Genomic DNA, 27,780 nt, shown 5'->3' with positions numbered 1-27,780 from the left:
GGTCACTTCCGGTTGTCGTACTGGAATGGCAGGGTCTCAACGGGTCAAAATTTTCGGAATATTTTTCTTTCCACCTGGATAAAAGCCTGACAGAAGAGTCCTTGGTTAACCTGGACATATGATAAACAACAACTGCAGTAAGTGTTTTAAACGACCTAATTTGTTTTTCAAAGTTAGGAACTTGTCTCAAGTAGCACTAACTTACGTTAACAGGTAGTTAGCCCACATGTTTGTCTTAGCTTAATTAGTCACGTGAAGGCGAGATCGACGTCGCCATGACACTAAACTGACGTAACCGTTATCTGAAGAGACCACCTGTGTAATGCAAAGTTGAATGGGAATCTAGATATTTTTTTATTAACTAATAATGTAATGTGAAAATATTTTGGTAACTTTTTGGATACCAATTTACAGCCACTTTGATTGGGTATTGTTGTTGTTCTATGAGTCCAGTCACAAAACTTAATTCCACTCACATGACTGTGCCCCAGTGCACAAAGCGAGGTCCATAAGGCATGGTTGGATGAGTTTGGTGTGGAAGAATTTGACTGGCCTGCACAGAGCCCTGACCTCAACCCCATTGAACCTTTGGGATGAACCACTGTAGAACGGAGATTGCGAGCCAGGCCCTCTCGTCCAACATCAGTTATCTGACCTCACTAATGCTCTTCTAGATGAATGGGCAAAAATTCCCACAGATGTTGTAGAAAGCCTTCCCAGAAGAGTGGAAGCTGTTGTAACTGCGAAGGGGGGACCAACTTCATATTAATGCCTATGCATTTGGAATGGGATGTCATAAAAGCTCCTGTAGGTGTAATGTGTAGGTAGCCCAATACTTTTGTCCATATAGTGTATCATTGGTAGTGAGCACAATTAATGTCCAACCTATGTAAAAAAACAAAAACAAAACAGGTTCTATAATTGGTTGGAATTAATTAGAATCAGGTTTTGGATAAAGGAACCAGGTTGAGAGTTTAAACTATGGCCTACTTAAGTTTGAAGGCCAGTAGAAGTGTGTTGAGCTTAAGGCTGCAACTAACGATTATTTCTATTATAGATTTTGTCGATAAATTGTCGATTTTCTCATTTAAAAAATGAAATTTGAAATAATGGTGACAAGCAATTCAAGAATTGATTAAAGCGATCGTTTGTGGTTTGTCCGACCAAAAGTCCTAATCAATTTACTGTAGCCTATATGACCAAATCTTCACATTTTAAAAGCTGGAACCAGACATTGTTTGACATTTTTGCTTTTGAAAAAAAGACTGAAAGGACTTATTGATAAATATGCCATCTCCTGAGCTACACCAATGTGTGTCTATCATTTGTTGTCTGCTGTGATCTGTTTGACTTGTGTCTCTCTTGTTAATTGTCTTTGTGCATGGGGGACTAAACCAGTGTTCCCTCTGGGATTAATAAAGTTATAATCCTATCAACCACAAAGGCATATCTGGCATTTGGTTTGCTCGAGTAAGGTTGTCATCTCTCAAACTGTAGAATATCACTGTGGATTTTCTTATTTGTATACAAATATTTACCAAGCATACTACATTGTATTTAGGTATTTTACCACCAATACCGACCTCTACTTCACTGTGGACATTTCAACTGTGTACACTAATAATTTAACTAATGATAAGGTTAACATATTTATGTATTTTAACAATCTCACCACAAGGTCCATGTAGTTGATGTTGTGCAGCTTTTGATCATATCACACAATCTTCCTCATTAGATCAATATTTATCTTAATTTTCTCTAAGGACGACGCACATTAATCAGGTCCTTGACTGTAGAGCAGGCTAAATGGTTGGAATGTACACAGAAACGGGATCGTAAAGTCATACGTGGCCTGAGGTACTCGGGGAACACAGAGCAGCTCCCTGCACTCTCGTAATGTGTACTTTAGCAGAGACTCGACACTCAGACATGCAGTCCTTTGGCAAGATCTTCTAAGAACAATATTTGTTTTTCTCCTGATGGGTTCAGATGTTTTCTAGTCAGTCTTCATACAATACTCCCAATGCACATATGTGTTGAAAGGATTTTTGGTCATTGTAATCATCCTTTCTTCCTGCACTGCCCCGGAAGACATTTCTTACTTCCATGACTCCACTGAAGTCACGCAAGTAGGAGAGATAAGGGTGTACAATCCACATTCCTCGTTGCTTTCGGTTCAGATGGTGTTAATGCGTCTTAAGCGTTGACAGTGTTTTGTAATTACTCTCACTGCCAGATGGCAGTTCCGCACTTCAGCTTTAACTTCAGCTGAACTTAAAAATGCATTTTAGCAGCAAAGTCCTGTGGATTTTGTTACCCCGTCTCTTACAGTACGGTATATCTTTGCAGTCAGTATGAACAAGAGGAAAGATGAGCATTTACTCTTTCAAAGTATATGAGCATTTGAGTATTGTATTAAAATATATTTGATAAAAATCTGATGAGAAAAACAAGAATAATTGACTTGACACATTTTTCCCAATTTTCAAGTCGCAGTAGCCCCTGCATTCTTTGTAATGTAAGTCATGTATGTTTTAATTTACAGATAACATTAAGAAGACATTACAAGCTTTTCCACCTAAACATTGAATTCAAACTGGTTAAGTAAATATGACACTTAAATCCCACTACTCACAAGACTCTTATTACTCTTGTGCACTAAGACCAAGACCTTCACCTGCCTTGGTACTGTGCCTATGAGCCTTTTAAAAATGTGTTAATTGCTTGGCAGTCAACAGCCCTTGTCCCTTTTCTTATGTAATTTTCTAAAGGCTGTGAAAACAACATTTATTAAGATGTCTCAGTAATGAACAATTATTGGCCCATGCTGTATAAACTAACCTCTATTTAGAAACTTCTTGGCCTCAATTACTTTCACAATTCCCCATCTGGAAATTTTGTCCCATAAAACAAAGTCTGTGTATTGATTCTGGCAAGTTTTAGGTTTATAACTTTGCTTTGTTCAACATTGTTGACTGATTGGAAATCTCTATGGCACTGTCCTAAATTAGTTTGTCTTCTTAAGGTGTTTATATCAACTAAATATGTGAACAAAATCTGTAAAACAAAATGCATTATCATTATGTCATGTAAAAGTCTGTCGAGAGGTGGATTATTTAATATTCCATAGCTGTGAGCTAACCAAACGGACATCACTATTGTTACCACAACAAAAACAAAGAACTGTTCTGACTCTTCAAATGTTCATTATTATTTCTAGTAAAATAGGCTAAAAAAAAACAAAAACTTCACAAACATAATCTTGCTTTTAGAGAGCATTCTGCCTAAGAATTCAAATCAAATGCTTTCACATAAACTGTAAATAAGACAATGTATTAAATACTCAATACAGAAATAAGGCTTTTATAGAACCCAAAGCCTTTAGCTGCTTAATCTGCAGCTAAAACACGATGAAAAAAGCAATCGAAGTTTCGGGGCTCTGCAGACTGAGTCGAGCATGTTGTCCCCAGTGGGCCAGACCGCGACCTATTGACTGTGGTTTACTTTTGCTGCTGGATGCTAGATATAGGCTAATAACGTTACATGGCTTCTTGATACTAAATTAACTCTTCTTCACTTCCCTGGAGTCAACAAGCATGAGCACGTAGCCTACAGGAACAGCGCCACTCTGCCGTTGCAACTCAAATTGTGTCCAAAATGTGCCATACTAACTTATAACATTACAGCTTTAAAATGTGTCCAATAATTCAATCCATGCTCTACTTTATAACCGTGGTGTTTATGTCAAAGCAAGCGACCAATATGCGTATTGGGACATTAAGTGTATTTCTGCAGTGTTACTAACCGTGAGTGGCCGGACTTGGGTGTTTCTTTTTCCCTGTGAACCAGAGTGTCACCGGTGTTTCTGACCGCGAGCACACAAGCTATTTGGCTTTGATTTATCTGCTATATTAATTGGCTATTTTATTATCGGAGTAAAACATAATATACGTTTATTATTATTATTATTATTATTATTATTATTATTATTATTATTATTATTATTATTATTGTTATCATTATCGGCCTATAATTTATCAGATCCATATACAGTATATTGTGCATCCCTAATTATGGGGGCAAGACTTGATTCCTGGGGTTCTTGATGTAAACATAGCAAAGATGCAGGTGTACAGGTGACTGAGCAACACCATTATACCAACAAACCAACACAGTAAATTATTAATACTATTTAAATGTGCAATGGTAAGTGCCAATTTCTGGCATCACATAAAAACAAACAAGTAGGCTACCCATAATTGTATTAAACATCTGCAAATTCCCCCAACCCTGCAAAAGAGCTGCATTGTTATTTAGTTCATGTTTTCTAAAAATAATACACTATGAAGGTATGATGAAATATTGTAAGCCTCATACTAAGGCATACTTGGTTATTTAAAGCAAGTCAAAATAGTATTAGTAGTTGTTGATTCATAAATCAATAATTACTCTAAGCATATGTACTTAGTGGCTACTGTAGGGCCATTGTACTGTATATTGGAATCCAATTACAGCACTTACTACAGTCCAAGTAGCCTGTAGGAATGTTTGCGCTGTACATGTACAGTAAAGGCACCATTTATATGGCATTTTAAACTTTGCACTTGCACTACAGCTGGTCTTCGCTGCTCCTTCAGATTATGTCCACTAGATGTCAGGGACCTCCCAGATTTGAGAATGAATTTACCAACATCCAACTCTCAATGACATCATACCTTTAACTTTAGTTTAATCAAATATGATCAAACTGAAGCAAACTATAACATCTCATTGCGTCTTAAATTAAAATGACCCCATATGTCAGTGATTTTAGATGGCAAAAGATTATTTAAATCCAGTTTCCTCTGCAGACACTTGCAATGATACATTAAAATGGACGAGAGTTTCCAAAACTTAAAGAAACGGCTTTCAATGATAAAAGCATTAAAGGGTTGTTATGATCTAACTCTTTTTGAAGTTCTGATCTAGGTGAAGGTGATTGTTAATTGTAGGAATTGCTGTCTCTGCAGCAGCCACCAAAAGAGGGAGACATTACATTAGAAATAAAGAAAAGCATTGGCTCCACATATGAAACCTCCACATGCTGTTTGTGTCTCACACAGTGGCTCAGTTCTCACTTCAAGCTCTGTATACCATTCAGTTTAAAGACCAAATCAGTCTGCCGATTATTAGACTTTTTCATTAATTTGCTGGGTACACCGGACCATCGCCGTTGTAGCATTCAAATATTTTGCCTCTGCTTTGTGTTCTCTATTCTCTCTTGTCAATCTCTTAACAAATGCAATGCCTCCTAACTTAGTATGAAGTTCATGAGAATGAAGCTGACACAAAGAGTCATGTGTGACTGTAGTCAGAAGATGGCAATGGTGTCAGGTTATTGCGTGGCTGTCAGTGTTGGTGGGCTGGACAGGCAGCGGCTCCGCGGTGAGCAGGGCTCCTTTTTGCCTGCTGGAGATCTTGTACTGGCTGCTTGAGTCAGCCCTAAGCCGCTCTCCCCACGCAGGGCTCCCTTCACCAGCGTTCACCTAAATCTGTCACACAGATTTGACACTGCGTCACTTGGAGTGCACTCTGAAATGACATGTATATAATGTGGAATATTGTGCACATTTACAGCCTGGACTTCCCTTAGAGCATTAACCGTTTTCTTGTTTTTTATGATTTTTTTTTTCTTGTGGGGAAAATAATTTTTTTAACACTACTGCAATGAATACAATGTTTTTAAAAAAAATTTATGTCTAGGCCTAACATTTTAAAATGTAGTTTACTGTTATAACTTATTTTGCATTAGAATATAGATAGATTTTAATTGTTCAATAAAACAACCATGTTTTGTAATCTGGAGGGGGATGGAGTAAGAGGTTAATTGTTTGTGTAAATTTAATCCGATTTTAGAGACCAGTTCACAGTGATGCCATATGGGGACTTTTAACAACTGAATGGTGTCTTTGCATTTCTGTGTGTGGCCAGTCAAAAATGTTACCGTCAAACATTCGGCATGTTTAAGCCATAAACCTAACAATCCAAATCAGATCAAATTAGGCTCATAGCTATTAATGCGTGAGAAATTACGCTAAAGGCTGTCTCATATCTTTTTCCCTCTGAGAAAACAATTTACACTGATCCTGATTTTAGAAAAGATTCATTTCAATTCCCTATTTCACATTAGTACTGTATAGAAATGTAAAAGTATGAAACTGAAATATTAAGGGAACAAAATTAATATAAAAAAATTATTAAATATTAAGCATTTTTCTTGCTAATTATTTTTAATATGTTAAAATCCTGTTACTGATTAATGCAAATGTACAGTGTACACAACACTTCTCTATTCTATTTGTTTCATAACTGTTGTTGTTGAATTGCATATTTACAGTTAACAGATTATTATTATATGTATAATGTCAATCTCCACTCGGCATCATACATTTATTTACACAGTGTTCCTCTTTTTACAAGTTTTTTTTCTTTTTGACATTTGTAGAAAAAGAATTTCCTATACATAAAAAATCTGTGCTTATTCGGACTTATATATCTAACCATCTGCCTCTGGCTGCACATCAGTGCGTCTCCTCGATAAGTTCTGCATTATAGGAACAGAGACCGAGTGGACTGAGTGCCCATCACCCTGGGTTCACGTCTTTCCCTCTTACGGCTTTCGCACTGTGGCTTTCTTCTGCAGTATTTACTGGATAAAGTGGTTGCAACTGGCCTTGGTGACCAGTAAGAAGGATTTTCTCTCCCCAGCTGGTGTGGCTTTGCCTGTTTGTATTGCACAATGTGACTTGAAACTGGGTTGTGGTTTAGGCTTCTCGATGCCTAAAGTCTCAGGTTTAAAAATAAGTAATGCGGAGTTTTACTGAATATGATATAATGACGCTTGTCTAGATATATGAGTTTTCTGTATGCATGTTTTTTCGCTTCTGTTTATTAAAAACTGTAATGTTTGTGTCTCCAAAAACAGGCCTAGGAGGATCGTTATGATTCACTTATCCAGTTGTAAATGAGAGGCCATGGACGTCTGCTCCTTTGGGAATCTCTACCCCTTTGAAAAGAAAATAGAGGTTAAAAATCTGCTAAACGAGTTAGCGGCAACCAGGATCCTTCTCTTCCACAGGTAATGAGTTTGATTAATTTTTGACCTTTGGAAACTTTTCACTCCCTCTTAAGCCCCCATTTTCCCCCCTATCCTGGGATAATAAGGAGGTGATCTACAGGGTTTTTTACACTGAGTACTTCAGGAAGACAATGTTTGCACATGAAATAACAAGTACACAGAGGTCATACTTAAAATGGCAAATATATTGTATATCATCAGCATAGTCTATATTTCTACATTTTATGGCATTCAAACATTTAAGCACTGGATACAATCTAAACACACTGTGAAATACATGTACAATGTTTTAGATGCTTAACTTAAAGGAAGACTAAAACAACTTTTTGCCCTATAAACAATAATGTGTGGGATGCTTAGTTTCTCACACAGGTGTTTAGAGATACTCTCTCTGATAAATCATGATTTGTAAACTTTCCCATAGACAGCAGTGACAGGTTTCCTCTGATAATGTAGAAAAATGGGGAAAGAGAGGGCTTGGCTTAAGTAGAGCTGTGATTTAGAGCAGAGAGATGCAGCATCTCTCCTTTCCAGTGGAGGCCCTCCTGGGTTTGATTTAATTCTCTCCTTGCACTATTAAAAAGGCCTTCTACTCTCTTCACTGCATGCACCTTGCTGTCATAACTGGCACAAAATCATTTATCAATGCCGCTTGTAGGCAGTGCGACTAAGGCCTTTCGCAGTGTATATTTTTCCATTATTGATTGTGTATGTAATGCATGAAGAAGTACAAAGATGGGTCTCCTCCTGTGTTGGAATGACCATATTAGGCCAGTAGATGAGGGAACTTTTTCTGCTTCATCTACGAATCCATACAACAATCATCATTCCTGCTGGGAAGGAAACTCTGTTGTTAAAATGCTTTTTCATTTCAGTGTTGTCTTACTGGCAGCTGAACTCAACAATGATCCTGTGCTGGACGTACGACGAGCAGTTATTTGGTGCAATAAACTGAAAGGCACTGAATGTCAGTGTCCCCCTTTGTTGTTTAATTTATTTTATTTTCAAAGTGAAGGGAGGTGTCCTTGCTGTGAGAGTTAGTCATTGATGTGGCTATAGTTAGTCCATCCCCTGCTGCGACTGTCTGTAGGAGATGCTACTTCCTCTCTCCTGCTAGTTCATGGCTTCCTTTGCCCGGGACGATCACCTCGCTCGGTGCTCTGTTTGGCTGCATTTTGTATGGGGGTGGCTGCACTTGATCAAGAACAAGCGATAGAAGTGTGGAGTACAGCGGAGCCACAGTTTCAAGAGTCGCACTGCTCTGCCGTCAAACAAAGTCCTGTAACCTTCTCAACAAAACCGACTCTTTTGACCCTCGTACTGTTCGGATAGAGCTGAGATCAGTGTGTCTGCTTTTTTATCTTTCTTTTTTTTTTAACTGTTAAATGAAATAGTTGTTGTACCACAGCATGTTGCATAACAATCCTTTAGCCCATATATTACTTTTTTTATAGGTTTAACAATATAATAAAGTTGTTGGTGATATCTAGGACTGTAGACGATGTCAGACTCGTTAAGAAAAGGTTATATTTTCCTTTTTCTATTATGCCAAGGAAGGTAACATGGTGTCTGAAGGCTGTTTCTTACAGAACATGGCGGGTCTGTTGCTGCATATCATACACCGTATATTCTTAAATCTTTCTGATGGTATGCTACGGGAATTACACAAAAGTTTATGTCAAAGAGAAGGGCAAAACAAGAATACACTGTAAAAGAATAGGAAGTTTAATTGCTGGATGTTGATTTTATCTGTTGAACAACCTCCATTTGTTTTATTTAGCGTTATAATTATACTAAATTGTTTTATCAACAACTAACTAATGGTCTTATCAGCAATTGACGAACCCTCTGCTCGATAAGCTTAAGGTAAATGGAAAGAATCTATTACAAGCTGAAAGCCCTTTATCTCAGCTGTCTTAAATATTGACACTTACAGTAATTTGTCCCCATTTTCTATTGATTTCTTGTTTTGCTTTCAGGATACGCTGTAAACAGGGTAAATAATGACAGATTTGATCAGAGCTCCCATCAGAGATGATCCACACCTAGCTGGCTGTGCGGCCGACATAGTTCACTCATCAGCTGTATAACTGATGAAGCTTCTGTAGAGTGGCTATAAAAGTCATTTTGCTTTTTCGATGAAGGCCAGGTCAGTGGTGACATCTCTTAGAAGCAGATCCGGCATGTTGTCGATGCTACAGAAACTCTGATTGAAAGCTGAAGAGGTTGATCAGAGCTGGCAGAGGATGTGTTAGTTTGCTAATTATAATTCATAAGTCAGGTGAAAGCAGGTGTGGCTTTTGCAACAGCCGGTTGAATTCAGAGAAACGAGCCCTTCAAGAACAGGACACCAAGAGTACAGGGAAATGTTTGCAGAATTTCACAAAGGAAGTAAGATGGCATGCAAATTATGTTGAAGGGCCATATTGTCACAGGCATTATGTGAGGTTAGGATAAAAGGCTTTCTTCACTTGTCACCTACTTATTAATCTCTATAAACACATTCTGCACCCATATGCAGGCGGAACACGTTGGGCCGAAATGCAATCTGGGAACCCATCGGCTATCTTCTGACAATGATTTTGCTTTTTATTATCTTAAAATGAGTTTATGAACTGGCTACTTGTGAAACAACCAACTCGTCTCGCATTCCGAGTTGCTAATTGGACTGTAAACAATGAGCAGCACACGCAAAAGGAAGTATTGGCCCCGAGTACACCGTAACCCCAGAAATATAGCCCCTCGCCCCCAGAGATTTATTGTCGGCAGATAGCCAATGGATTACAAGATTTCCTTCTTATGTATCCTCTTATTATTGCAAATCCATATAATCCACAATATTATTTTTTGATTATTTTCTTACACTGCGAAATGATTACTCGTCTAGAGTCAAACCTGGAAAGTTTTCAACTCGCCTCTTTATTTTGAAGATCTGTGCCCAAAACTATGATGTCTTTCCTGGGTTTTATCACTTCCATATCATCGTCTGGAATGCATTGGTAATCCTGGCCTCCAAGGGCTAGCATATAGCTCTCTCTGCAGGCTTTGTACAGGATGAAGAAGTCATAATCCTCAAACAGACTTAAATTCCTCCAGAAAGGCTCTTGATCTTGAATCCACTCATTTTCTTCAAACAAACTTGGCCCAAAAGAGAAGGGATATTTGGGCATGGCTGAAATCCTTGATTGAAATCTGCTACAAGTGGGCACAGACACATATGTGCGTCGATACAGGCATGTGCACGCACGCACACGAACGACCTCCACACGCACATAAATGCATGCACATACACCTCCCCATCCGACACCTGCTGTCGGCGAGAGCCTGACCAGGTTTTTGAGAGGGCCTCTCTGAGCTCTTATTAAAAGGTAAACTTCTCTAAGGCCAGGGAATCATGTCAATCACAGGTTGTGTTTTCGCACCGAGCCCAAAGCCTGCTCTCTCCACCCTGTCAGACGCTGTTATCACCCTCAAAGCCATATCAGAATGCTGTTTGTTCTGCGCTTTAGTTTCACCCACACAGTGGATTCAAAAAGGTACAGGTCTATTTGATAGTGTATATTTTATTGCCGGAGAGAGACTGTATTTGTCTTGCTGTGTTTGTCAGCTCATATTTGAGCTGAGGGTTCCTATTAAAACTAAACACCATATCAGAGGAATATTGCCACCGCCAGGCTCTTTTCAATCGCATATTGAGCCCATGGAGTGTGGAAGCAATTTAGTTGTAGCATAGTTTATAAATGTGTGTGTTTGTGATGTTTCTATTTACTCTTCATTCTCATTTATTTACACACAGTAGAGTCCCTCTACTTATTTCATATGCTGTAAAAATTATTACTTTAGTTTATTGTAATTTCTAGTTTCCTGAAGATAATACCTTGTTTGCAATTTCATTTTTAATAAATCGCTTTGAGAATACGGCTATTTTCATTGAGAAGCACTGATGAAGTCCTCAAAGTCTTGAAGTCAGCTAAGACTTGGAAACTTTGTGTCTTTGATTATACTTACTGTTCGGTACATTTTCTGTTTGAGATCTTGTAGCAGTCAGACGAGATGCAGCTAAGACGGCAGCTTCACAAACAGTTGTTTAAGCTATCAGGACATTTGCCTTCGGTTTGTATCGTATTGTATTGTATAGTCTAGTACTGGAATTATGTTATGATGAATAAATCACATCATGTTACTATTTACTAAATGATGTTCTCCAAACGGACTCCAGACAAACTGTATTAAAAATACAGGATAATTAGCAGGAAAATAACCTTTCTTTTTTTTTTGTTCCACACATGTGATTTTTCAATATTATCAAATGAATCTAGAGAGCAATACGTTCCATAATAAATGTATAGCTTTTTTTCGAGAAAGAAAATCCATTAATCCTGTAAATTTGATGAAGAAGATCCCGCCTGGAATAGAGAAATGTTCCAGTTTATAAGAGTTTATAAACCTAAATATTGATTGTCTTACAGAATAGGCTACACATTGTACATTGTATGTATTGTAATATCAGTGTCAATTAATTACTGTATTCACTGCACATCTGTTATATCCTCCTCATTCACCCACCCATGGATAAGGAAAACAATAGTGAAGCAGTGAGGCTCTTCCAGTCATTAGTAAGTTTGCTGGACAAACTGCGGGATCTAACACTGTGGGTGGCTGGGGAAATAAAAAGGTACTTACGCTAGTATTGACCTTGTTGCTGGACCTACTGCTGTTTGCTCTGTGGCCAGCCTTCCACAACAGACACACACCCACACACGCATTATATGATTGTGCATGCATGTCAGAGTGATATACAGTGAGTGATGAAGGATGAAAACGTTATTGGGTTTCCAATAATGTCAGGCAGTCTTGGTGGCAGTTGTCTTAGTTGTGCAACAACAACAACAACAACAACAACAACAACAAAAACAGGCAGGCAGATTTAAAAAAAAGTAATTATAAACGCATGAACAAACTCAGTTAATTTTTCATTGAAGATGCATATTATTTCATAAATGCATTTTTAGTTGTTCCTATGCTGCTGGCGAACAAACACAATAAAAAGAACAAAAACAGAAAACGTATATATCTGTTCATTAGTATTGCAAATGGTAGGGTACTCCTGTCTGTTCAAGAATCCGTATCTGTGTGAAAACAGTCCAAGAAGGTTTGTGATGGAGAGCCGTGTAAACAACCCATTACTGCAACTCCGGCTGATTAACATATGATTGTAATTCATCATATCATGTGCAGCTGGTGACATCTTGCAGTAGCATTTATTCCATGTTGATACATGCCTTTGGTTCCTTTTTGACAACTCAAAACAAACAGATTGCAAGCTGTCGCTACATTTGCTCAAGATGAATGGAGAAAATGAATCGGGAAATCAGGTGTGTCAGGTGATTAGCACAATCATGTCTGAGATCCTTGTGAAATCATAGTAACCTGGTATATTTGGATGAACACCGACAGCGCAGACAGACTGTAGCGACAGCTTTTTTTTTTAAACACTCCTTACAACCATTTTACAGTACAATCTACTGTTTATTTAGGCAAGCATTGTCGTGCTAACATTTAACATTAATAGTATTAAGTAATATGACCCTGAATTTCTTTATGTGTTTATAGCAAGAACACATGCTATAACCTGTTATTACTCTCAAATTGATTGACTATCCTTTTTAATACACAGTCATTAATGTAATTACATTGCTGTTAAAGCAAAATCAGTAATATTTAGCATAGAATTAAAACTAGCCTGCCCGCTGTCTTTAATAGCGATATGTCAGTTGATCTTTTACACAAACTTTGATTCAATTATATTTTCTAAAGAATTGTGACGAAGATATGTACCGAGCGTGACCTTTTAAACAATCCAAAATTAAACATTTCATTGCTCTCTGGTGGACAAACTATGTAATGGAGATTCTGTTTGTGAATGAACTTAAACATGTTTAACAAGTTCGTACTGCAATATCTTGTTACTTGGCCAACATACTGTGATAAACTGATATTATCCTTTGCCAAGTATATAAGAGTCTTTATTTTTCAGGTATGATAAACTGAAAAAGACAAAAATGCTTTTGATCTGCAGAAGTCAAACACTGACAGTTGAGTATTACTTATTATACTCGACTTGTAATTTTGGTTAAAAAAAACCTTGACATAGCATTTAGAAAGCTTTGCAATACAAGAACATTGTGGGATTACTGCTAAAATGAAAGTTAACTGATATGGTGACTTTATAATAAATTGTTGAAGTGTTTTGTACCCAATAAAGTATAATTGAAGAATAGAAAGATTTTAATTGAATCAGTGTCTTCATTTTAGGCTGGGGACCAGTATTGAACCGGTTTGCCCTGTGCAGTGCTTGACTTGGCAATGTTGGAATTTGAGTGGTATCACTGGGGACATTGGCCATGCAGCTCTGTTGTGCTGCAGTCTCAGGATAGTAATGGGACACAGTCACCAGGGAAGCCCTTTGAGTGTGTGTACTGAGGGAAAACTGACAGGAGCAGGAGAGAGATTCAAACGAATGAGCAATAGTGAGGGAAATGGAGGAGCATTTGTACGGTCTTCTCTGCCACTGAAGTTGTAAAATGGAAACACATTTCTCCCCTGACAGCTACAGTAGATCTAACCCCCTGCGTTGAGCTGCTTATGATGTTGTGCGGTGTAGAGGTGGACCGCGGGGGTGTCCCAAAGGCTTGTTGTTTCTTGTCAGAGATTAGATTGAACCAAGCGGCTCTGGTTCATACTCATGCCTGAGAGAAGCCGTGACTCCCTGTCACTGACCACAACCTCGGAGCTTTGTTCTTTATTACTGCATTCAGATTTATTTCCCATTTTAGAATTAAATATATGTTATTTTCAAATAGGATCAACCTTCCTGGGGGGTTTCCATACTGTGGAATATTTGTCGACTGCGGTAGACTGGCACATTTCTGGCCATTGGGATTGAATAAAAGGCGACGTAAATACATGTTTCTCAGTTTCAACCTTCAGATGATTTCTTATTTCATGCTTTTCCAAATAATCTGCTTGATGATATTAAACCTTGGTCCCAACAACCATTGAAAAGATCAGATGTATGTTGTTGGCAAGGGACTAAATGGAAGTCCCTCCATATTTATTTACCAAACATTATTACAAAAAGTGATGACAAATCCAAGTTCAAGTGCTTGTGCACATCTATTAGAGATTACATGGTAAGTGTGGGAATTGTATGGGTGTTTAAAATATTAGTACAAATATTTTTGTATGTGTTGTTCACCTCTCACAGTGTAGATAGATGGACGAAGCACTTGTTCGTCATGCCAATGCCAGCCACAACAATGTAACAGGAACACAGTGATTTGACAAAGTAATTGATTTCCCTTCATCAGCTGGGTGAGGTGTTTGATCGCCTATTAGAGGAGAAAACAGACTTGGTGTTTGTCAACATCAAAACCTCCAAAATAATGTACTTTTCTATAATGTATACTGTAGTATGTGGACTTGGTTTGCTTTGTATCATTTTTCAACGATCAAATCTGCAGTTATTGTCCCCAAAAATCCAGTACTTATGAAGTTGTAAGTTTCCCTGTGTGGTAACACTCTCAAGGGCTTTGGGGAATTGTATTTCATGATTGCCTTTAGACTGTACTTAAGTAAATTGCACTATAATTGTCTGGTAATAGAGATTTTTAGAACTCACCCCCTTTGCTGTAATAATCAATTTGATGCATGCTTGTCTGCTCTGTGAGAGAAGAGGTTAGCTGTCCCCCTTAGTTTTAGACCGAAGGTTTAAGGGGGGATCCACTGAAGGCATATGTCAATGAGGTAAAGAGCGCTGACAGCCATACGTCATCTCTGCCTGGTGCAGGCCCCTGTATTTAAAAGAGTACGGCAGTCAAAAGCCCATAAAAGTGAGTGACTCCTCTGGAGCATCTGCCACTGCATGCAGGGAGGAGATTCAATGTGAAAAAGGGGAGATAATGTGCTCACTCACTAATGGGCACCCGACTAGACACAGGCTCATTTTTCACATCATGTCATCTGTAAGGTTTGAATAAAAGTAATGGCCACAATGAGCCTGGATCTCTCCAAGCCATTATGGCTTTTGCTTCCTCACTTTTATTTGTGTTGACTTGTACAGTCGGAGGAGATGACAGTCTCTGGGCCTGTGGATCAGTCAGAGTGATGATCTGCACCGCTCCTCTGCTGCTGACAGGTCCCTTCTCTCTGGCAGGCATATGAGGCTAGAATGCCGCTCTACGTCATATCAAATGCTGTAATCTGACAGAATAAAGGGATTTGCGCACTGGAGACATCACAAACTCTGTCTTTTGTAATTTTCTGACAGAGACAGAAGGGGGAAATGAAGGGGTTTACAGTTCCATGTAGTAAGAATTAGTGTCAGTCAAAGTTAAGTGGCTATTTTAAGATAAATAGGGGAGGATTTCCGTTGCATGTTTTGGGGCATTGGACTTTAAAAGACTATGCTAATGTGAGTAGATACTGATTGGCCGTTGGATGTTTTCATTTCCTGAACATTCAGAGTCACAGGACACAGCGTGCCTAAATATCCATTCTGAAAAGGTTAGTGCGTAATTAACGCTTAAATTCACTGCCACTGTCAGCCATGTTCAGTTCAGAATAACAATAGATGCTCAGATGTGTATCTTTTCATTTTAAGCATACACTGTGCACACTAACTTATACATATGCATAACAATAATACAAATAATAATATTATTTCTAACGATATGAATAATAATAATAATAATAATAATTGTGTGTGTGTGTTATATTAGTGTCATAACACAATCATTTCATTTTATGTAGGAACGGTGAGGAAAAGCCTTAATATTTAATAACATTTTATGCTTCATCAATTACTTTTAAAATAAAGGACTGTTTTGTGTCAGCCGCTATGAAAATGTGAAGACGGATGAGAAAACAAGTGATTTCCTTATTAGGTTCTGGAGTCAAAGGCCTTCCTCCAGAGCTGAGGGCTTCAAGAGCCCAGAAGATTAAGACATATATTGGATTCATGATGGAGGCCACAAAGTTCATTTTCAAAATAAAATAGAATATTATTCACAGTCCTTTTAAAATTCAGATTGCCAGCTGACCTGTGACTTGGAAGTAGTGTATTACATTGTCAATGAGCTGCCGCTATGTCACTAGAAGGAACAATCCCATTTCTTGCTCCTCTGCCAGGGGAATTATGGGATTAGACAAACCCTAGTTTACGGAACTAAACAAAGATACTGTAAAATTACATTTAGACATCTTTAATTTTGCTTTCCTTTCACATGTTCCCCTTTCTCTGCAAAGCTGCATTATTCCTTTAGTACTTAAAAGCAATGGAAATGAGACAAATATCCTTATTGTGAGCCGTACTGAGACAACGCCGTAGGGAGGGGGAAACGAAAACAGTCCTCCTTTTGTAAGGCAGTGAAAATCTCCCACCGGTGATATTATAAGAGACACATGCACACAGCTCCAGCTGATTTTCATATATATTAAAATCACTACCTACTGTGGCATATGAAATTGTGCAAACCGCTAAGGCCTAAGCTTACCATTGGAACTTCTGCTTCTCTACGATTCAGATTTTCCTCTCGATTCTCTGACCCTAAAAAAAGGTGGCCAATAATCTCCTTCACACACTGTTTCCATCACAGACCCCCACGCACCCTACATAAGACCATCAAAGTAATATTGACATTGTTCAGCCGCATAAAAAGTTGCATGTCATACACAAATATTATGAAAAGTTAACGCTTTTCCTCCAAGCAATATGCACCCTTAGCTGCCAGCATAATAGAAATCTCCATTTAAACCTTTCTATAGGACAATGGAAATCTGTGTGTGTATACAGTTCTTCACAGAAATATCAATATAATATTCAGTCCAAATTGTAATTCCACCATTACAGTACTGAGAGCTTTGAGATATTGAGACAGTATGCTCAGCATAATCAGTCAATAGACCTGGTGGAGGGGCTGCACTACACATGGTAATAAAGCCACAACTCCAGCATGGTGAGCTCATTCCCATAGTACCCCCCCCCATCCAACCCCCATCTCCCTGCACCAATGCCTGCCTCATCACTCCACACAAAATATCCCACCCTTAATTGGTGTGTGCTCCTCCAACATGTTTGTAATGAAAAAAGCAGCACATAATTCTTAGTTTGTTGGCTGGCAGAGCCCAATTTACAAAAGTGGAGGTTGGTGATAAGCAGAGACGGTACGGCTGTGGAGTGCTCAGAACAATGAATCACCCCGCTGCCAGGGTTGAGCAGAATATAATTGAGTCCAACATCTCTGAGCACTTTCACCATAATTAATGATAATCTGTAACAGAGGAATCTGAGATTCCAGTTCACAGAACTGTTTAATTAGGCCCAGTAATGAAAGCACAGGCACTACAAGAATATGGCCGGCCTCATGATTAATGATTTGTGCTACTGAACACAAAAGTGCTGCACCGTTAACTCCAACGGATGCTGCTATGTCTCCCTGGCATTTACAGAACACCAAAATACATATGGAGCTGTTTGCATCCCCTATATAAAACATGGTAAATACTATGTTTCTTTCAATATGCATATGCTCCTGTTTCTATTAGTTAAAGCTGTGGATTAGCCAAATCATATTTCACCTTTTTACTACTTTTCAAAATGAACTGATAAATATGTTTTTACATGATAAAGAAGATAGTATATTAACGTATTGCACTGATCAGTGTTTGGTCTAGTAGAATGTAAATGACCAACTATTAGGAAGTATTTGGTTATAAGATTTGTCGATATGGAGCTTATAAATGTTTAATATTAGGGGCATTTATTAGATTATGACAAAAAGGTATATTTAAATGTGATAAAAGATTGCATATAATCAGATGTAAACCTTATATATGTTTAAATGTTTTTTGTCGTAGGAAACACCTTCTGAAACTGTATTTTCTCGGCTACACAGCCAGTAAAACCACTATTTATTTATACAGTTGTGATAAAGCTCGGTGCAAGAAGATTGGCATGTGACAGAAAAATAATGTGTGCTACCATTCACTCAAGTCATAAAAAAAGGACATAAGAATTGAGGTCTTTTACTTAAAAGTATGAATTACATTATTGAATGAAATGCTCCAGCTCCTGTTTGTGCCTCGCAGGCATCTTTGTGGTTATTTCCTGGTGGTGTAGCCGGAGTTGTGCGACTTCATAACACAGTAGCAGGCAGGGCTTTGCAGAGGCTATGTGCTAGACTGGCTCCACCTTTTAAATGGATCTCATGAAATGCACAGTAATACAGTCATACCATTACAGAAACAAAATAGGGTTTTTGTTTGGCATGAATTGGATTTCTACCCAGTAAGAAAGCTATTAGTCACTCCCTGTCAGTTTGTTGACTGCTTCCAGTTTGATATTTTTGTGTGCTAGGCCACTGAAGTTAAATTTCACACTTGCTTATTCTAACCTAAATGCGTCCTTTGGCGAAAAGATGGTTTGGCAAATCAAGAGTCATGCTGCTAAGAGACTTAATAGAAAGATCAGACCGTTATGAAATAATAGGAACAGTGTGCTGCTCAGCAACCTACTATTCATTTTATTCATTATACCTCTCAGTAAAATGTTGAAGTCTCCATCAAGTAGACACATGCCTTAGGAAACATCAGTGTGAAAGGCAATAAGCGCAGAAAACCAGGCACAGAAGCTTAACCCTCATAAATCTATGACAGAACTTTCCAAAAATGAGAAAGAGGACACACGAAATAAGAAAGAAAAGTAGATGTATTCCAGAGAAAGAAATGACTGTAACCGCCCACCCCTTTGCCCTCCCATGTCTAAATCTTGTTTAGTTCTTTAATTCTACAGTTTCTGACCTGGATCTGGCCATCGCTGCACATGAAAGAAATTACAAAAGCCTCTCAGTCACAGCAGCCCTGCTTCCTCCTGCACCACAGCATTTGTCATTGCCAAAACAGCAGAGTTTAATTAAGTGTTGAGAGCAGCCTAGTGAGAAACACACTTTAAATTAAACCTCTGAACATGCTGCTATTGGTTCTTTACCTTCTCAACAATCAGCGGGGTATACGGCATAAATTTCTATCTCTCAAGGGGGAAGGCAGCTGCTGCACCTCTAGCGATTCATAAACGGCTTGCCTCCCCAAGAGCAATCTCTATTACAGCACATTTCATTATAGCCCAGTTTGGAAGCAGCAAGCAGATGAATGTGATAATTAATGTCCCTTCCTGACTAAACATTTTTATTTACTCTTGATGAATTAACGGACGTTATCAAGGTTTACAAAAACAAAAACCCAAACATGTACTGCATGTCACTGCATCTGTGTAGGTGAAAAGAATTACATGGCAAATTATCTTGAGGCATCAAGCAATTCTTGGTGCAAGAGAAGGAATTAATTCGATCCCCTCTATAATAATGGATTGTTTCAAGTTGGTAAGCATTTGGATTTAGTTATGCATTTGTAAGTGTGTCTTTTATTATATCAAAAGATACATCAGTTGAGGCAATGGGAGCAGCCATAGAGGAGGCCACTGGCTGTTACATCTGTAGCAAAGACTGTCCTTTTGTTAAGTGGCATTTAAATTGGCCCTGGAGATTTTAAAATGCTTATTATTAGATGATCTTAAAGAGTCCACCTTAACAAAAAGGAACATTTAGACACATCAATGCCTAAAGTGAATCGACACGTGGAACATATTCTCGTAATATGCAAATAATAGACTGTTATATTATTGATCATATGTCATCGTGGTGCATCTCGGGGTCATATACATGAGATTAGTACATGATATGATATCATGCCACAAGAGATATGTACTAACCATGAGGACATTTAAAGGTTAATTCTGGTGATATTCAATATTTTTCTTAACAAATCCTATGAAAATGCCAAAACCAACAATATATTAATCCTAATAACAGGACTGCCTGTTTAGCCAAAGCCTAATATAGTAGATGGCTCCATTGTTGTCCAAATACTATTAAAAACACAGTTGATCCCACATTCTGGTGGTGTGAATATTCATTAGAGCACCAAATCAGTCATTGAAAATAGTCCCCAACAAATGCACAATTTACTCCTGTGTGAGTAACGCTTGCTAAAAAAAGCCCGGCTGTTTTAGGAAATTATATAGTCTTCTTCAAAAATTAAAGTATTTATATTGTAATACATATTTGAAGAATCCCATCTTCAGTAGGAAGAAATTAGCTCACAGACTTGGTAGGGAAGTTGAAAAGTATTGAGAGATGGACGCAATACTGGTTTTGGTCTTTCATGAGATTAAAAAATAAATTAAATAAAAATAAAGTATATTTCAAAGCTTATTTTTTGGTCTTTTTATGAACCCGGGCTGCTGCAGTAAGGACCTTTGTCCCCCAACTTATTTCTCCATTCTTGTCTATTTTTTGCATAAGAGCAATGAACTTTAATCTTCTTGCAAACTATTGCTTTTGAGTCCTTATGATCAGTTCTTTACAACTCCATGCACTATTCCTCCGCTAAGCTCAGGTGCACGGTGGTTCTTAAGGTCTAGTATAACTTAATTCATAAACTCAATCTATATTGGAGAGCCAGGTTCCTAAGCAGTCAAGTCAATTCTTGTGCCCATATAAGATGTAACAAGCCAATCCCTGGCACAAACACAGAGAGCAATCAAACTCAGCCCACATGAACCTTAAACAAAGGTGGAGGTACATTTTCTATCCATGTTGGATGACATTTCCTTGTCCTCCCGTTGCTGCTGCTCCTATGTTTGAGTGATCAGACAGCCATTACAAGGTCCAGGTTTATTAGCGAGACCATATAGGCCCAAAGCTCGCTGTGCTAGAGGTGTAATTCTCTACAAAGTGTGTTACGTTAACTCTGACTGATCCACACAACACCTGGTTGAGAGGACCTCTCACACCTGCATCAGCCCTGTAAGGGAGCAGCGTTGTCTGTAGCCCTCTGCAGTGCAACTACAAAGAAGCCTTGACATGCTTTTCATAGCTGGCTTGTTCATACTGCAACAGGCAGTCACTTATACAAGGCAGTTTCCAAGTGCTAAATTGGATGAAGCGTCTTGTCTGAAGTGTCTCAACTCAACATATATGGAAAAATAACAAGTTCAATTTACAGTATAACCTCGTATATAGGAAAATGGTTTATGTGTAAATGAGGAAATGTGATTTAATCCATATTTACAACTCCAAATCAGTAATTATTTGAGCATTTACATTTGACAGAAGTCACTTTTGTAACTTATTTGATAGGAACAGTGTAATCAGTCCTTTATAATATATCTAAGATTAAAGGAAGCATGGCTTACATTGAATCCTGGTGGTAGACGACTTATCCTGGTTTCACAGTAGCAACGTCATGCAAAACGTATCGGGACCTATTAAGGTCAGAGTTGGATCTTTTTCATCGTTGATCATTTAAGGATGCTCCTCTGTTCCTCCTCTGTGGAATGCCAAGTGATGTATGATCACTTCTACAACGCTAGTTAATGTACACTATTAGCTCTGTATTTAAACACGATAATGTAATTGATTCACAAATTGATTTATTGGTGTTAATTCAAGTGTTTCATGTATTAATCACAGTAAAGAAATTAATTTAGTATATTTTATGAGCTGTTGTGTGATCAACTAATGATATGAATTAATCAACTTTAATAAGAATTCAAACACTATTGTTCAGCTAATTTGTCACTTTGTTGGAGGGAGAATGAACAAGGAGCTCTTGATTTACAACACATAACTCTACTGGTACTATTTTAGGGAATTACACTGTCTATGTTGGATTATAAACGAAGTTATAAGTATATATTTACACAAACTGAGTTATCTGTTTTATTAAATACTCCACTCTACCAGAGCAGTCATGAAATGAATCCTACCTTTTTGTCCTATCAAGATGTGGATTCCAATCACAATTTAATACCAAATTCTCCAAATACAAATATCATAGTAGTTTTATTTATTTGTATTTTCCTGAGAATGTGACAATGGAGTGTTTTTATTTGGATGCCGTTTCTACTAACGTGTTAAATTCAAAGGGAATTGACCCCAACTCTGGCCTGCACCTTTTATTTTTGTCTACAGTGTTTCCATTAAAGAAGAACTTTACAATGGCAGTGTAATAAAACAGTTTTCACTCTTTGCTTTGAGTAAACACTGCTATTGTTTTGTACTCCAGAGAGCCATTTAAGTAGTTCATTAGTGGCTATGTCATGTCTTTTAAAGTATTGATCTCTCCAGTCAATGGAAAAATAACAACCCGGTTATAAGCTACTTGTCCATAGCGATGGGCAACATAAATTATTTAAAAAGGGCAGATTCACTGCGGCCATGGAGCCATCAATCATAAGATATGGCAATGACAAAAAAGCTGTGCTTCACAGGTCCCTCCTATCTCCCCACAGAACAATTCTATCAGCCAGGTGACTGTGAGGAGGAAGGATGACCTGATGTCACTCACATTGTTGCCTCTGCCTTTGAAGGGCCCAGCTCTCCTCTCGGCCCTGGAATGGGATGGCTAAATAGATTCTCTGTGTTTACCGCTGGCCTCCCTCCCAGTGCACACTTCAATTTGTCTAACAATAAAAGGTTGACAGAAGAGTTGGAGTTTCCCAAACAATGGATGATTTTTTTATCAAATGTTTGAATTGAGTTTCATGTGGCACAATATTTATTCATAGGTCTTTATTTTGAGATATTCCATTCAGAAGTGAACGATACAACAAGTGTAGAGGCGTCTATGAGCTACATTCTTCTCATCCTGTGCTAGCTGAAGCTCAACAGGATTAATAAATCATGATTTACATGCTGCATTTTCTATCCTGATTTTCACTGTTTGTACATGGTGTGCTTAGAGTGGATCTTTTCACTTGGGGCAATAAAAGATAGAAGCTAAACTATATAAAGACGTATTAATCCTGTTATAATCTTTGTACAGACATGATGTGAAGGCCAACAAGTTACAGTGCACACTAAAAGGTGGCAGCTCGACATTAATACAATATTATTGATGTAGCACATACTCTCTGAGGGTTCTTTTCCCGTAATTATTCATCTTGTTATATTGTTACATTTTCTTGTAACTATGCTCAATCACAGATATGATCTCTGTATCTTTTTTTTGTGGCACCATGAAATTAGGCATTTCAAATTGTTTTAAAGTAGCACTCAACTTTTCATATTTCATAAACATCAGCATATGTATGCCTGCATTTCTGCTCAATTAAGTGGAGCTAAATTGTTATGCAGCACATAACTTTTTCATTGTATACTGCAGAATAACTTAATTAATAATCAGAACAACCCATCATTTGAAATCCTATAAACTGATTAGATGTGCTGCACTGATTGATTTAAGCTGTAGTAATTCATGGTCATAATGTGTCTTTTGTCTAGTATAAATCCCCCCCCCCCCCCCCCAAAAAAAAAAGAAAATTAACCCACCACTGCATGAAGATGTACCTTAATAGCAACTCACCAGAAATGCATACACATCATAAATAAAGCCATGAAGAGGCACCCAAGCAAATACAAAACACAGGGAGATACTTAAGTGTGGCAGACGAGTCTTTGAGTTTGAGTTTCAAAACGGGACTTTGATTAATAATTGATTATACAAACCCATGCTACATGAAAGGCAGGAAGAGGTGGCATTCTTGTGAGCGGCCAGCCAGTCAAACGGCACTTTGTTGTTTCAAATGCTCCCCCTGCATATCGGTACCATGGTCAGTCCTCTTAACCAACACAGAGCCGTGCAACAAAGACAGCCTGACAAAATGCCGGCGCTGCCCTGATGAAACGAGACATGCAGGGATATGAATGACTACATCTAAGGGGTAATTGCTGCAGAGAAGGAGCCTCCTACCTCGTTTCATTTAGTCTATTAGCAATTTATGGCTGGTCTCACTCAGCTCTACGCAGGAGGGGTTTGATCTAAATTCTCATGAGCTTTGAGGTGAGGCTGGGACCCAGTGGAGAGCCTTGGGGGAAGAAAAGGGTTTCACTTACCACTGTTTTAATTCTCTTTGGCTTATCATTAATTTGTTGTCACAGAAGAAAGGTGAGCATCACATAAATCTAATTAAAGTTAATGGGATTATGATCCCATTCTCTGAGTCTCTGAAGTCCTGTTTTATAGTTGTTTAAGCAACTAAAGGATTGGTCTTCTTGCCTCATCGCTATGCTTTGCTTTTATGCTTAATTATATACGTACATGACTGACTGCCGGTATTTGTACATATTATAGAATTAGATAATCCACTTGACTCTGAGGCTGATTACAATTTGATAATAAGTATGTGAAGGGTAATAATTCTAAAAAAGTAGAATATTTAATAGTAGAAACTATCCTCTCTTGACACTGCAGTGGAAATAAAAAACTGTAAAGGTGTCTGTAAAGATTTTTTCATCCCAAGCCGCATTAGTGCTCTGCCTTGTGGTGAAGGTTCATAGTAGGGGTTCAAGCCGAGGGTGAAGGTGTTGGTGCTATCAGAGGCCCCACTGACTAATGCCTGGTGTCAGCCCCCCACCGACAGGGATGCAGATCTGGATGTATTTGGGGTGGGGGGGTTCTCACTGGTCCAACAACAACAGGCAGACAGAGTGGGCAGGCTAACTCTGTGTGATGGCTTCATGCCGTTCTGGCCCGGTGGCCAGCGCAACAAGACATTGTGTTTGTGTTAGCGACTCGGATATGTTTTGGAGTCAGCAGTCTTTGGAAGTTAAGAGGTCGTTTGGGTTTAACAGCAGTGTAGATTAAATGTATCACTACATATTGTGTGGCCTAACAATGACAGAAGACTTTCTATGATACTCGCATTGTTTTTAAGAAGGGTGGGTGTTTTGGAAAAATCTGCTTTTCACTTAACTAAATATACTGCACCACATATATAATTGTATTGTTTCCTTATTGTTATTATTATTATTATTATTATTATTATTATTATTATTATTATTATTATTATTATTGTTTAATAAGCTGCTGAACTCTCATTATCTATCTACTGTTTTTATCGACCACACACTGCATGTTCATCTCCAAGTGATTTTTGTGAGAACAAATATTGCTCGTCCAAAATGTCTTAAAAGTATTAAATGAACTAAAACACAATAATGATTTGTGATCCAGAAGGGAAATGCAAATCAAAATAACATGATATAAGAACATTGTCACACGTCCATGCAACAGCATGAAAACAGAGAATGAAAAATAGCAGAGCCCGAGATATATTCTTCATCCTTGCCTCTCCCCTCCCTCTGTGCAGGACCATGTGGCTCTGGTGAATGACAGGTCTGGTGTTTGCAGTGAAACTCTCTGTGGCACCTCCCTCCACAGGGGACTCTGAACCACCAGCCCACAGGAGTGACTCCCACTGGGAGGGCCGAGGCCTTGCACTTCCTCCCCTGGATGACCTCTGACACACCCAGTTTGTGCTTGGTGGCCTTGAAGAGACAGTGGTGGGGATTTCTCCCCAGCCAAGCAGCGGGTTGTAATTGATGTGGCAGAGACGTCAGCACTAATCTTTTGCTCTCTGACGGCCTCTCTGTAAGCCCCTCATCCACTCGACTCTGAGACCTGCCGTACTAACCTCGGCAAACTGCTACCTAGTCAATTAGATCTATCCTGTCTGCTCCCTGTTTTGTGTAAATATATCTCCCGTAGACACCCAACATGTTCAGTTATCTGTCCTGGCACATTCAGGCTGATTTCTTAGTGCCGCTGCATGCCACTATCAGCAAATGGAAAGCTCGGCTGATATCTCTTCCCGCAGTGAGCTGACTGATTGTATATGGAATATGGGAACACTGTTGATTTTCATATTTGTATGAAGGATTCCTATCTTCCTCTACATACCATGGGTCCCACAGTGCGTATGGATATTGTAATCACACAGTTGTATATTGTGCGCTTCACCTGGGGATACCATTACTAATTTTTAAAGTGGTGTGAATAGAGTCCAATGGGAAGCACTATCACAAGCACGGCTCTGTTGTGTGTTCACTCGTTCCTCAACAATGTCAGCAACTTTGCTTTAGAGGACAAACCATGTCGTGGAAAGAGGTACTACTTGTTACTGTCAGGGATACAGAGAGGACATCATAGCTCTTTGTAAGGGAAGTAAGAGAGAAGTGGCTGAACTGCGTATTAAACAGTATTCAAAGTTAATTGAGCAGAGCGGTTGCATTTTAAGATGTTTACTGCAAGATCCTGTTTGTTCTGTGTAGTTCTGATTACACAGAGGTAAAAATAGCACTTGCTAAAAAGAGAATGTATGTGTTTGGAGTTGAATTTGAAAATACTAAATTGATTTTGATTGCATGTTTGCATGTTTGCTCAGTTAAATATATATTTTTAATTAAACAATACAAAACACACACACCCTCCCCCCAAAAGCATTTTCTAGTGGTATTAGTGTTGGTACCGGAGATCACATATTTTCTGTCACTTGATTTTCAAAATTCTCAAACAACAAGCAAAGCATCAACTTCACCTCTTAATCACAGGCAAACCTTTACAAAAGATAGACTTCAATGAAGCACATCTATTGCTGTGATTTCTGTGGAATCAACAGCTTTATCAGAGTCTGCTTCTCAGCTGAGCCCCGTGAGTCACCGTCTTCAGGAAAACGGTAAATGTCACTTACATGGCCAAATCACCTTATTTGGTCAAATCAATTTAAGGTGCATTAGCAAAGATTAGATCAGCCAATAAAATATACGGTTTGAGTCTTCAAACTTATATTTAGATTTTTGCTTGTGGGTATTGTTCATGTAACTCTGGATGGTGACTAAGCTCAGAAACGTTGTACGCTACCAAAAATACCAGCGACCACCTCATTCACGTGAACTTTCCCAGTCGGAAACTAATGGCTCAAAAGCTGTGCAATTCGTGTCTCGCCCGTGATTCGGATACGCTCAAAAATGTAACGGCTTCTTCCTTGGCCTATGCTACACCCCTCCACCAAGTTTCACGAATCGGGCCAGAAGTTTTTCCGTAATCCTGCTGACAGACAAAATGAGCCAAAAACCTAAACCTCCTTGGCGGAGGTAATTATGACCTCCATAACTCATGATTATAACTTAAAAATCTAATAATAATGACAAATTACGACTAGATATCATACATCACATATCATAATTATGAGATAACAATATTTTGTAAGTAAGGGAAAAGGATTATAACTATTATTTTTTACTATGACTTTTAAATAGAATCTACAAAACGTATATTCATTCTATTTTAAGTAGACGTTCCCTTTTTGTGAGGGATTTGAAAGCTTCGACAGGATGAAGTTGTGACATTTTCACACTATAACACTGCAACAAACCTATTTCCCTTAATTCGTGTTACCTAATGTAACCTTCCATTTGTGATTTGTCTAAAACATTGTGGATATGAAGCCTGTCGACTACAGTGCGTTACTGGAGAGGTGGCCAGGGCATGCTCTCTGCACATGGTCCACTGAGAATATTCCAACCTCAAGGGATTCATCATTTATATAATTACTATGAGTAAATATTCCAACATTACAGTTGTGATTATTTTGCAAGAGGAAGGTCAAGCTGGTAATAAAAAAAAAAAAATGAAATAATTTACCAAACAGAGTTCCGATCAGGATGCATGTAAATGCATCAAAGAGGGGCACATAGACAGCACAC

General features: G+C 38.4%; 1 long non-coding RNA gene across 1 annotated transcript; it reads left to right on the top strand.

Moving 5' to 3' along the window:
* Positions 1-27,774, top strand: LOC115026292 (uncharacterized). The gene is made up of 3 exons (XR_003834280.1): positions 1-137; positions 6,965-7,117; positions 25,386-27,774. It is a non-coding gene; the product is annotated as an uncharacterized LOC115026292 (long non-coding RNA).
* Positions 27,775-27,780: the final 6 nt, after the last annotated feature.

Source organism: Cottoperca gobio, chromosome 21 (assembly GCF_900634415.1).
Source record: "Cottoperca gobio chromosome 21, fCotGob3.1, whole genome shotgun sequence".
Classification (NCBI taxonomy): domain Eukaryota; kingdom Metazoa; phylum Chordata; class Actinopteri; order Perciformes; family Bovichtidae; genus Cottoperca; species Cottoperca gobio.
Note: the sequence above shows the minus strand (reverse complement) of the source record. Positions and strands in the feature narration are given on the sequence as shown.